This window comes from Ranitomeya variabilis, chromosome 8 (genome assembly GCF_051348905.1).
Source record: "Ranitomeya variabilis isolate aRanVar5 chromosome 8, aRanVar5.hap1, whole genome shotgun sequence".
Taxonomy (NCBI): Eukaryota; Metazoa; Chordata; class Amphibia; order Anura; family Dendrobatidae; genus Ranitomeya; species Ranitomeya variabilis.
The window spans coordinates 8,737,746-8,750,313 of NC_135239.1; positions in this window are offsets into that span (position 1 = coordinate 8,737,746).

The following is a 12,568-nucleotide window of genomic DNA, read 5'->3' on the forward strand; positions in this document are numbered from 1 at the left end:
TAAAGTATATAGCTTTATTACAACATAAGGACACACAAATCCACAAACAATAAAAACACAGATACATCATGGCGGTCAGACCGCACCCCTCAATGTTCAAGGTGACAACCCGTCAGTTTTCATGACCGTGTGCTCAATCAAAAGTAAACAGCTGGCAGCCAGTAATAAGCTATGACAAAACAAAAAGTATATTGTAGTGCAGCGGTAGCACCCCTGCGCAGTGATGAGGCAGTGACCCACAAAATTCAAACACAAAGTCTCTTTAATGTGTTACTTCACAGCATTAGGTCCAATTCACACAAGCGCATATAATATTAGTGTCCGCTTCATTGCACTACATACTATATCACTTTAGACTGCAGTCCCTAAACACACTAGACCTCCCTTTGTCCAGTAACCGTGGGCGACTGCAGCGCTGTATTAAAGTCTCTTACTCGTAGCTTTTCACAAGACACGATCTCCTTCAGTTTGCACAGTCACTAAACTGGACCTCCCTTTGTATAGTTTCCGTGGGCGACTGCAGCGCCGTGTTAATGTCTTTACTCACACAGCCATACACAGTCCTTGATATCTTCTGGATCGCAGCAGGGAATTATATCCACCTGTTTGCAGCTGTTACACACGCCAGTCCTCCTTTGGGCACAGTACATCCACCTCCGGTTCACCTGTCGGCACAGGACTTTCCACATCCGAGACCAGTTACCGTGGATGGCAGCACTGCTGTGTTTGATGCAGGTGCCAGGCCTTCCAGCTGCCTTGGCTGTTTGTCTCAGCTTTCCTGTGTCACTTCACACACAGCGCTCTGCAGGGCCTCTGCAGGAAACCTGTGGCCTTCAGTCACATCGAAAACGTGGGCTGGGAATGAAACGGACTGTACCACTGACAAACTGCAGTTCCAAAACACAATATCCCCGGGCAGGTTTTCCCTACATCTTCCTTGGACACTAGTAGGTCCAAGACTAACACTTACTTTTATTATTTCCAGTCTGCATTGCAGCCACCGCTACGCCCGTGACTGCCATGCACAGCTATGGACTTCATACACCTCCATGCACATCCTGGGGAGAACACACAGTGACCCCTACCTGTCACATCTGTCACTGCCTCACAAAATGTATATAACAATCACTTATGAGAATAACTCATGACTAGCACCAGCAGTGGTGAGCATTAAGCCTGAATAGAATTTTTTATATAAACTTTTTTTGTGTTTTTGTGACCTCCATACCATGCAAATGTAAACTCCATTTACTGACATTTGATCAATTATTACAGGGGACGACTGGGTCACATTTTATTCACGAATAGGTCAGGCTTGACATTTGGTCACAGTTGCTATGAATCATTAGTCATGAATTATTCTCACAAGTGAGTACAATATATATATATATATATATATATATATATATATATATATACTAGCTGTACTACCCGGCTTCGCCCGGGTTAATGACTGCTTTTAGCAAAATAGAATGTGTTAACAAAAATTTATTCTGCACACAAAAACCACAAAACAAATAGATAGAAGTGTAATTATTAAAAGGCAAAAACTAAGCTAATAGAAGCATTTCTTAACATATATTAGCTTTGTTATACTGAGAATGTCTTTGTTGCCTATATTAACCAATCAGAGCTCAGATTAATTAACTGTAGCAAAATAGAAGCTGAGCTGTGATTGGTTGCTATTGGCAGCCTGATAAATCCCCAGCCAACAGGAAGCCCTCCCCCCTGGCAGTATATATTAGCTCACACATACACATAATAGACTGGTCATGTGACTGACAGCTGCCGGATTCCTATATGGTACATTTGTTGCTCTTGTAGTTTTTCAGCTTATTAATCAGATTTTTATTTTTGAAGGATAATACCAGACTTCTGTGTGTTTTAGGGCGAGTTTCATGTGTCAAGTTGTGTGTGTTGAGTTGCGTGTGGCGACATGCATGTAGTGACTTTTGTGAGATGAGTTTTGTGTGGCGACATGCGTGTATCAACTTTTTGTGTGTCGAGTTGCATGTGACAGGTTAGTGTAGCAAGTTGTGTGCAGCAAGATTTGTGCATGGCGAGTTTTGCGCGTGGCGAGTTTTATGTGTGGTGCGTTTTGAGTATGTGCAAGTTTTGTGTGAGGCAACTTTTGCATGTGGTGCAACTTTTGTACATGTGGCAATTTTTCTGTGTGTGCAAGTTTTGCATGAGGTGAGTTTTCCATGAGGTGAGTTTTGCATGTGTGGCGAGTTTTGCGTGAGCCTAGTTTTGCATATGGCGAGTTTTGCATGTAGCGAGTTTTGCGCGTTGCGAGTTTTGAGTGGTGACTTTTGTGTTTCAACTTTTATGTGGCGAGGTTGGTGTATGTGTGGTGAAATGTGCGCTGAGGGTGGTATATGTGTTCGAGCACGTGGTAGTGTGTGGCGCATTTTGTGTGTGTGTTCATATCCCCGTGGTGGTGTGGTGAGTATCCCATGTCGGGGTCCCACCTTAGCAACTGTACGGTATATACTCTTTGTCGCCATCGCTCTCATTCTTTAAGTCCCCCTTGTTCACATCTGACAGCTGTCAATTTTCCTCCAACACTTTTCCCTTCACTTTTTCCCCATTATGTAGATAGGGGCAAAATTGTTTGGTGAATTGGAACGCGCGGGGTTAAAATTTCACCTCACAACATAGCCTATGACGCTCTCGGGGTCCAGACGTGTGACTGTGCAAAATTTTGTGGCTGTAGCTGCGACGGTGCAGATGCCAATCCCGGACATACACACATACATACATACACACATTCAGCTTTATATATTAGATATACCTGTATGTAATCTCCTGTATATAGTATATACCTGTGTGTCATCTCACCTATATATAGTATATATCTGTGTGTCATCTCCTCCTGTATATAGTATATACCTGTATGTCATCTCCTGCTATACATAGCATATACCTGTATGTTATCTCCTCCTGTATATACTATATACCTGTAGGTAATCTGCTCCTGTATATAGTATATACCTGTGTGTCATCTCCTCCTGTATATAGTATATACCTGTATGTCATCTCCTCCTGTATATACTATATACCTGTAGGTAATCTGCTCCTGTATATAGTATATACCTGTATGTCATCTCTCCTGTATATAGCATATACCTGTATGTCATCTCCTCCTGTATATACTATATACCTGTAGGTAATCTGCTCCTGTATATAGTATATACCTGTGTGTCATCTCTCCTGTATATAGTATATATCTGTGTGTCATCTCCTCCTGTATATAGCATATACCTGTGTGTCATCTCCCCTGTAAATAGTATATACCTGTGTGTCATCTCCTCCTGTATATAGTATATATCTGTATGTCATCTCCTCCTGTATTAGCCCTCGTTCACACGTTATTTGGTCAGTATTTTTACCTCAGTATTTGTAAGATAAATTGGCAGCCTGATAAATCCCCAGCCAACAGGAAGCCCTCCCCCTGGCAGTATATATTAGCTCACACATACACATAATAGACAGGTCATGTGACTGACAGCTGCCGGATTCCTATATGGTACATTTGTTGCTCTTGTAGTTTGTCTGCTTATTAATCAGATTTTTATTTTTATTTTTGAAGGATAATACCAGACTTGTGTGTGTTTTAGGGCGAGTTTCGTGTGTCAAGTTGTGTGTGTTGAGTTGCGTGTGGCGACATGCATGTAGCGACTTTTGTGAGATGAGTTTTGTGTGGCGACATGCGTGTAGCAACTTTTTGTGTGTCGAGTTGCATGTGACAGGTTAGTGTAGCAAGTTGTGTGCAGCAAGTTTTGCGCATGGCGAATTTTGCGCGTGGCGAGTTTTATGTGTGGTGCCTTTTGATCAGTGGGGTCCTCTCTCTCCTGTAGAGTGTAAGCTCTTATGGTCAGTATGATCCTCTCTCTCCTGTAGAGTGTAAGCTCTTATGATCAGTGGGGTCCTCTCTCTCTCCTGTAGAGTGTAAGCTCTTATGGTCAGCGGGGTCCTCTCTCTCTCCTGTAGAGTGTAAGCTCTTATGGTCAGTGGGGTCATCTCTCTCCTGTAGAGTGTAAGCTCTTATGGTCAGTGGGGTCCTCTCTCCTGTAGAGTGTAAGCTCTTATGGTCAGTGGGGTCCTCTCTCTCCTGTAGAGTGTAAGCTCTTATGGTCAGTGGGGTCCTCTCTCTCCTGTAGAGTGTAAGCTCTTATGGTCAGCGGGGTCCTCTCTCTGTCCTGTAGAGTGTAAGCTCTTATGGTCAGTGGGGTCCTCTCTCTCCTGTAGAGTGTAAGCTCTTATGGTCAGTGAGGTCCTCTCTCCTGTAGAGTGTAAGCTCTTATGGTCAGTGGGGTCCTCTCTCTCCTGTAGAGTGTAAGCTCTTATGGTCAGTGGGGTCCTCTCTCCTGTAGAGTGTAAGCTCTTATGGTCAGTGGGGTCCTCTCTCTCCTGTAGAGTGTAAGCTCTTATGGTCAGCGGGGTCCTCTCTCTCTTGTAGAGTGTAAGCTCTTATGGTCAGTGGGGTCCTCTCTCTCCTGTAGAGTGTAAGCTCTTATGGTCAGTGGGGTCCTCTCTCTCCTGTAGAGTGTAAGCTCTTATGGTCAGTGGGGTCCTCTCTCTCCTGTAGAGTGTAAGCTCTTATGGTCAGTGGGGTCCTCTCTCTCCTGTAGAGTGTAAGCTCTTATGGTCAGTGGGGTCCTCTCTCTCCTGTAGAGTGTAAGCTCTTATGATCAGTGGGGTCCTCTCTCTCCTGTAGAGTGTAAGCTCTTATGGTCAGTGGGGTCCTCTCTCTCCTGTAGAGTGTAAGCTTTTATGGTCAGTGGGGTCCTCTCTCCTGTAGAGTGTAAGCTCTTATGGTCAGCAGGGTCCTCTCTCTCTCCTGTAGAGTGTAAGCTCTTATGGTCAGTGGGATTCTCTCTCTCCTGTAGAGTGTAAGCTCTTATGGTCAGTGGGGTCCTCTCTCTCTCCTGTAGAGTGTAAGGTCTTATGGTCAGTGGGGTCCTCTCTCTCTCCTGTAGAGTGTAAGCTCTTATGATCAGTGAGGTCCTCTCTCTCCTGTAGAGTGTAAGCTCTTATGGTCAGTGAGGTCCTCTCTCTCCTGTAGAGTGTAAGCTCTTATGGTCAGTGGGGTCCTCTCTCTCTCCTGTAGAGTGTAAGCTCTTATGGTCAGCGGGGTCCTCTCTCTCTCCTGTAGAGTGTAAGCTCTTATGGTCAGTGGGGTCCTCTCTCTCCTGTAGAGTGTAAGCTCTTATGATCAGTGGGATCCTCTCTCCTGTAGAGTGTAAGCTCTTATGGTCAGTGGGGTCCTCTCTCCTGTAGAGTGTAAGCTCTTATGGTCAGTGGGGTCCTCTCTCTCCTGTAGAGTGTAAGCTCTTATGGTCAGTGGGGTCCTCTCTCTCCTGTAGAGTGTAAGCTCTTATGGTCAGCGGGGTCCTCTCTCTCTCCTGTAGAGTGTAAGCTCTTATGGTCAGTGGGGTCCTCTCTCTCCTGTAGAGTGTTAGCTCTTATGGTCAGTGAGGTCCTCTCTCCTGTAGAGTGTAAGCTCTTATGGTCAGTGGGGTCCTCTCTCTCCTGTAGAGTGTAAGCTCTTATGGTCAGTGGGGTCCTCTCTCCTGTAGAGTGTAAGCTCTTATGGTCAGTGGGGTCCTCTCTCTCCTGTAGAGTGTAAGCTCTTATGGTCAGCGGGGTCCTCTCTCTCTTGTAGAGTGTAAGCTCTTATGGTCAGTGGGGTCCTCTCTCTCCTGCAGAGTGTAAGCTCTTATGGTCAGTGGGGTCCTCTCTCTCCTGTAGAGTGTAAGCTCTTATGATCAGTGGGGTCCTCTCTCTCCTGTAGAGTGTAAGCTCTTATGGTCAGTGGGGTCCTCTCTCTCCTGTAGAGTGTAAGCTCTTATGGTCAGTGGGGTCCTCTCTCCTGTAGAGTGTAAGCTCTTATGGTCAGTGGGGTCCTCTCTCTCCTGTAGAGTGTAAGCTCTTATGGTCAGCGGGGTCCTCTCTCTCTCCTGTAGAGTGTAAGCTCTTATGGTTAGTGGGGTCCTCTCTGTCTCCTGTAGAGTGTAAGCTCTTATGGTCAGTGGGGTCCTCTCTCTCTCCTGTAGAGTGTAAGCTCTTATGGTCAGTGAGGTCCTCTCTCTCCTGTAGAGTGTAAGCTCTTATGATCAGTGGGGTCCTCTCTCTCCTGTAGAGTGTAAGGTCTTATGGTCAGTGGGGTCCTCTCTCTCTCCTGTAGAGTGTATGCTCTTATGGTCAGTGGGGTTCTCTTTCTCCTGTAGAGTGTAAGCTCTTGTGGTCAGTAGGGTCCTCTCTCTCTCCTGTAGAGTGTAAGCTCTTATGGTCAGTGGGGTCCTCTCTCTCCTGTAGAGTGTAAGCTCTTATGGTCAGTGAGGTCCTCTCTCTCCTGTAGAGTGTAAGCTCTTATGATCAGTGGGGTCCTCTCTCTCCTGTAGAGTGTAAGCTCGTATGGTCAGTGGGGTCCTCTCTCTCCTGTAGAGTGTAAGCTCTTATGGTCAGTGAGGTCCTCTCTCCTGTAGAGTGTAAGCTCTTATGGTCAGTGGGGTCCTCTCTCCTGTAGAGTGTAAGCTCTTATGGTCAGTGGGGTCCTCTCTCCGGTAGAGTGTAAGCTCTTATGGTCAGTGGGGTCCTCTCTCCTGTAGAGTGTAAGCTCTTATGGTCAGTGGGGTCCTCTCTCTCCTGTAGAGTGTAAGCTCTTATGGTCAGTGGGGTCTTCTCTCTCCTCTCTGCAATATATATTTTTTAAGAAGTTAGAAACTTTGGGTGTTGAAATTTGTACTCATTTGTGTTTTACCGTTAGTTTAATTTTTGGAGAAGTCAGCATATTCAAGTTTCATAAGATCCACTCACCTCTAATGGTACCGTCACATTAAGCGACGCTGCAGCGATATAGACAACGATGCCGATCGCTGCAGCGTCGCTGTTTAGTCGTTGTGTGGTCGCTGGGGAGCTGTCACACAGACAGCTCTCCTGCGACCAATGATGCCGAAGTCCCCGGGTAACCAGGGTAAACATCGGGTTACTAAGCGCAGGGCCGCGCTTAGTAACCCGATGTTTACCCTGGTTACCATTGTAAATGTAAAAAAAAACAAACACTACATACTTACATTCCGGTGTCAGTCGGGTCCCCCGGCGTCCGCTTCCCTGCACTGTGTAAGCGCCGGCCCTAAAGCAGAGCGGTGACGTCACCGCTGTGCTCTGCTTTACGGCCGGCCGGCGCTGACACAGTGCAGGGAAGCGGACGCCGGGGGACCCGACTGACACCGGAATGTAAGTATGTAGTGTTTGTTTTTTTTTACATTTACAATGGTAACCAGGGTAAACATCGGGTTACTAAGCGCGGCCCTGCGCTTAGTAACCCGATGTTTACCCTGGTTACCAGTGAAGACATCGCTGAATCCGCGTCACACACGCCGACTCAGCGATGTCAGCGGGTGAGCCAGCGACGAAATAAGGAGCTGGCCTTCTAGCTCCGACCAACGATGTCACAGCAGGATCCTGATCGCTGCTGCGTGTCAAACACAACGATATCCCTATCCAGGACGCTGCAATGTCACGGATCGCTATCGTTATCGTTGTTAAGTTGTTCAGTGTGAAGGTACCTTAAAGCTAACACTTGAGGCTGTCTGCTGCTAAGATACAGAATGTCTTTGATGTCTGTTTGTTGGGGGTCTGATTACTGTGACCCCAACCATTCACTAAAGTAAAGTGGCAGTATCTACAATAGAGCATCATGCTACTTTATCTAATGTTGGTAAACTTTCTGAAAGCCAAATGGTCGACCATGTCACAATTTTTACACGCTGAGGCTGGAGACACAATGGTGCCTAAAGACACTCTTCTGTTGTAGACACTGTACATCTGCCACATTTGGCTAGTGCGACTACTAGACGTTTTGTACTAGCACTTACTTCTATAGAATAATGTAAATCCTAACATAAAGGAAAAAGTAGTTGCAACTATTTAATATAACTCAGAATATAAAAAAGAGAAACCACAGATGAACTCGATCGATCAGTCAAGAGATTTTCCAGCTACTCAATACATTCCAGGGTGCAGTGATTTTGTTTTTTTGTAGCGACTAGCGAGAGATTAAAAGTTTAGGTTTCGCCCCAGCATTAGTCTCGCCTTGTGTGCGCCATGATCAAAGCCGAGCAATGCCGAACACAACAAGCACCAGGGAAGCCATGCTCTCCTCTGTAGACAACAGTGCAGGAATACTGTATAATTATTGAAGGCATCTGTACAAGAGATTATGATAATGGTCTTAGCTCTTCAGAACATTGCCCGTGTCCTCCACCTTCTGTTTCATGACATCTTGAAACAGGTGACAAGATTATCACTCCCTTCCTTCAGAAATATTGACAAGCTATGATTTTCCCTTAGAGATTAATTGTGTCAGCACAATCAGATTAGCTCTGACTATGAAAGCTGATATTAGTGGCAAGCGGGATCATAGACATGCCTGAAGCACATAGGTGGGGATGATGCGCTGCCTCTCAACTTCTTGTGGTTGGAGAAAAATTTCTGAGATGTGGAGGAATTTTATAATCTGTCCCTGGGAAGAAGAAGATTGATTGAAGTGGTGTCCATAGGATTCAGGAATGAACCATCTGCAGATGACGATCACCGTACAGTATCTTCACACAGTTTGAGGCTAGTCAACTTGTATGAAAAAGCTACTGACCATCTCAGGAATGGTGGAAAAGGAACGTGAAATGGAAACGAGCAACGAGGCAGAAGCCTCCACTCCAGGACGACTCATATTTGCAAACTTTTTCATAATATCTCATAGGGGCTATAAAAGGCAACTAAAAGGTCATGTCTAGTGGATCTACAGATGGTTTGATGGCTTCTACCGAATGATTATCTAGGTGGCAAAGTAAAGGCATGGAAGAGGAATGAAGAGTTTTGTCATGAAAAACTGGGAATGGTCAAAAAAAACTTTGACAATGCCCTTCTCAGTGTTAGCCTCACGAGGTGAGGTGGATTCTCTAAGCCATAGGGCACACGGACTCTGGGCATTGGTGCAGCACCCAGGAAGGCACACACTTGCCACACACAGGAATCTCAGGAGCAGCAGGACAGATGAAGTGGAACCCAGCAGAGATGAATGCAAGCACAAACACAAAAAGTGCAGATGGTGGAGAACACCACCCTAGCACTAGGGTCTCAATTCCAAGACACAGCTGTGTGTCCAAAGGGTCTTATATACAGTGAAGAGCAAAAGGGTAACAATGTCCTGACCTTCTAACTCTCAGGCTCCATATCTCACCATCCACTTCTTTTTTGATCATGAGACTGCCTTCATTTTATGGACAATCATCTTGGCTATCTCATACATAAATGTGACTTGTAACTATTTAGCATATGATTAGTTCTGCAGATTCTTCTCATGTCACTACATGTTACTGTTTGCTCCTAGTGGTGGAATAATCTTTTTCTTCCTGAAAACTATAACATACAACCTGTTTTCACATTCCCTGATAGCTCAGTGTGTTATTAGGATGATTCCCAAGTGAAAGGTCGCTGGTTCAAATTGTGGCGCCGCCATGAAGAAGATTTCTCGAGAAAAGATAAACATCATCATCCAGCTCATCGATAGCGGTCTCTTGGCCAAGAAAATTGCCAAACTGCATCATGTGAGCGCCATGACAGCTGCAAGAATATGAAATGAAGTCCGTCCATTCAGAAGCGAAAAGCTGGACATCCAGGCAAAATATCGGAGTCACCAAATCGGCTCATCACAAGGTCTATCAGGTCTAGCGCAACAAACATAGCAGTGGAGACGGCTCGTATGATTCATAATAGTGAGATCACAGACATCCATCTCAGCATCGTGTGATGCACATTACACAAGTCTGGAATGGTGGCCCGAAAAAAGGTGATGAAGAAGTCTCAGCATCAATATCGTCACAAGGAGTGTCGGTTTGAGTTAGCAGATAAGTATGCAACGTGAACATTTAAAGATTGGAAATGGGTGTTTGGAGCAATGAGACAAAAGTCAATAGACGGCTCTGAAAGGTACAAATGGGTCTGAAAGAAGCAAGGGGAAAAGGGGCTAATGGATAGAGAAATTGATGGAACTGTCAAGTCCGGTGGAAGAAGCCTGATGATATGAGGATGTTTCACAGGTATTGGATACTTGACCAGTATCGATGGTGGTCTCCATGCTGAGCTATATGTGAGTGTTCTACAAGCTGAGTTACTTCGTACACTCCAGTACTATGTGTATGAAAAGGACGACATAGTTTTCCAGCAGGACAACAACCAGAAGCATACGGCGAGATTGAAGAAGAAATGAGTCAATGACAATGTAGTAGAGGCTGGATTGTCCCCACAGTCCCCAGACCTTACCCCAATCCAACACTTGTGGGTAGAGATGAAGAAAAAACTGTATACAGACCCCAGTGAGGTGACCAGTGTGCACCAACTGTGGGAATGTGTAGAAGAGACGTGAGATCAGATTTCGGTCTACACATGTTTGATTCTGATCGAGAGCTGCCCAGAAGGATTCATGCCATGGTAAACGCCAAAAGAAGAATTACAAAATAATAAAAATTTAAATTTAGATATTTAGGAGCAAAACAGTAACATGTAGTGACATGACAAGAATCTGCAGAACTAATCATATGCTAAATAGCTACAAGTCAGATTTATGTATGAGATAGCCAAGATGATTGTCTATGAAGTGATGACAGTATCGCATCCGAAGCAGAAGTGGATAATGAGATATGGATCTTGAACGTCAGAAGGCAGAACATTGTAACCCTTTTTCTCTTCACTGTACATCTAGGGACATAATGTCATTCATCCATTACAGGTAACGTGCAAAACCTGACGTGGAGCACAACAAAGGGCAGCGGACCCAGGGGACGGAAGGGGAGCCGGGATGCCCCGGACAGTTGTCTAACACCTACGCTGCAATCGCTCATCTTCTAGGCACTATGAGAAGTGGGCAAATAAGTGAAGATAACACTGTCATCACAGTTGTGAGGCACAACAGCTGACATGATACAGTTTTGCAGTACACAATTTCACTGCTTCATACTACAACCTACAAAGCAGCCGAGATGTAGGTTCACCTTAGACTCTGGCAATTTTCAGGAATCCCCACACACCTGCAGCCTGTGCCAGTATCCTCATTACTTGTGGTATCGGTAAATGGTGGCAGAACACTTCCTGTTGTCAGCACGATGACCTTTCCTCTAGGAATGGTTTCCTGCTGTCCAGACTCAGCGCCGTAGTGTAGTCATGGCCTCCTATGTCTGACCCGCTGCATGCACCTTGGTAAGACCTCCCAGCCGGGTCAGCGGAGGTGCGTTACCTGCAGCACCCCCGTGTGATCGCAGGTGTACAGGAGCCAATGGGGTGCGGCCTTCCTCACAACATAGAGCCTGAGATCCACTATTCCTATGGTCATGTCTTCCGAACCACAGTTCACAGATACCTGAGGATCATCAAACACGTATGACCGTATGGCAGCAAAAAGAAAGTTAGGTGATAGATACCAATCCCCTTCCAGGCAGGAAACCTTCCGAGTCTACATGTGGATCTATCCTCTGTTAGGAATATTTGGATTGGTATTAAGTTTTGATCATTTTTTCTTGGAATTCACAATATCTGGGGCAGTTCAGCACCCAAACACTATGGCGCTACCACCACCACATGTGGCCATTGCTGCGACATTCTTGCTCAGGTTGCTGTTTTTGCTTTACACATGATATACAGGTCCTTCTCAAAAAATTAGCATATAGTGTTAAATTTCATTATTTACCATAATGTAATGATTACAATTAAACTTTCATATATTATAGATTCATTATCCACCAACTGAAATTTGTCAGGTCTTTTATTGTTTTAATACTGATGATTTTGGCATACAACTCCTGATAACCCAAAAAACCTGTCTCAATAAATTAGCATATCAAGAAAAGGTTCTCTAAATGACCTATTACCCTAATCTTCTGAATCAACTAATTAACTCTAAACACATGCAAAAGATACCTGAGGCTTTTAAAAACTCCCTGCCTGGTTCATTACTCAAAACCCCCATCATGGGTAAGACTAGCGACCTGACAGATGTCAAGAAGGCCATCATTGACACCCACAAGCAAGAGGGTAAGACCCAGAAAGAAATTTCTCAACAAATAGGCTGTTCCCAGAGTGCTGTATCAAGGCACCTCAATGGTAAGTCTGTTGGAAGGAAACAATGTGGCAGAAAACGCTGTACAACGAGAAGAGGTGACCGGACCCTGAGGAAGATTGTGGAGAAGGACCGATTCCAGACCTTGGGGAACCTGAGGAAGCAGTGGACTGAGTCTGGTGTGGAAACATCCAGAGCCACCGTGCACAGGCGTGTGCAGGAAATGGGCTACAGGTGCCGCATTCCCCAGGTAAACAGCGGCAGAAGCGCCTGACCTGGGCTACAGAGAAGCAGCACTGGACTGTTGCTAAGTGGTCCCAAGTACTTTTTTCTGATGAAAGCAAATTTTGCATGTCATTCGGAAATCAAGGTGCCAGAGTCTGGAGGAAGACTGGGGAGAAGGAAATGCCAAAATGCCTGAAGTCCAGTGTCAAGTACCCACAGTCAGTG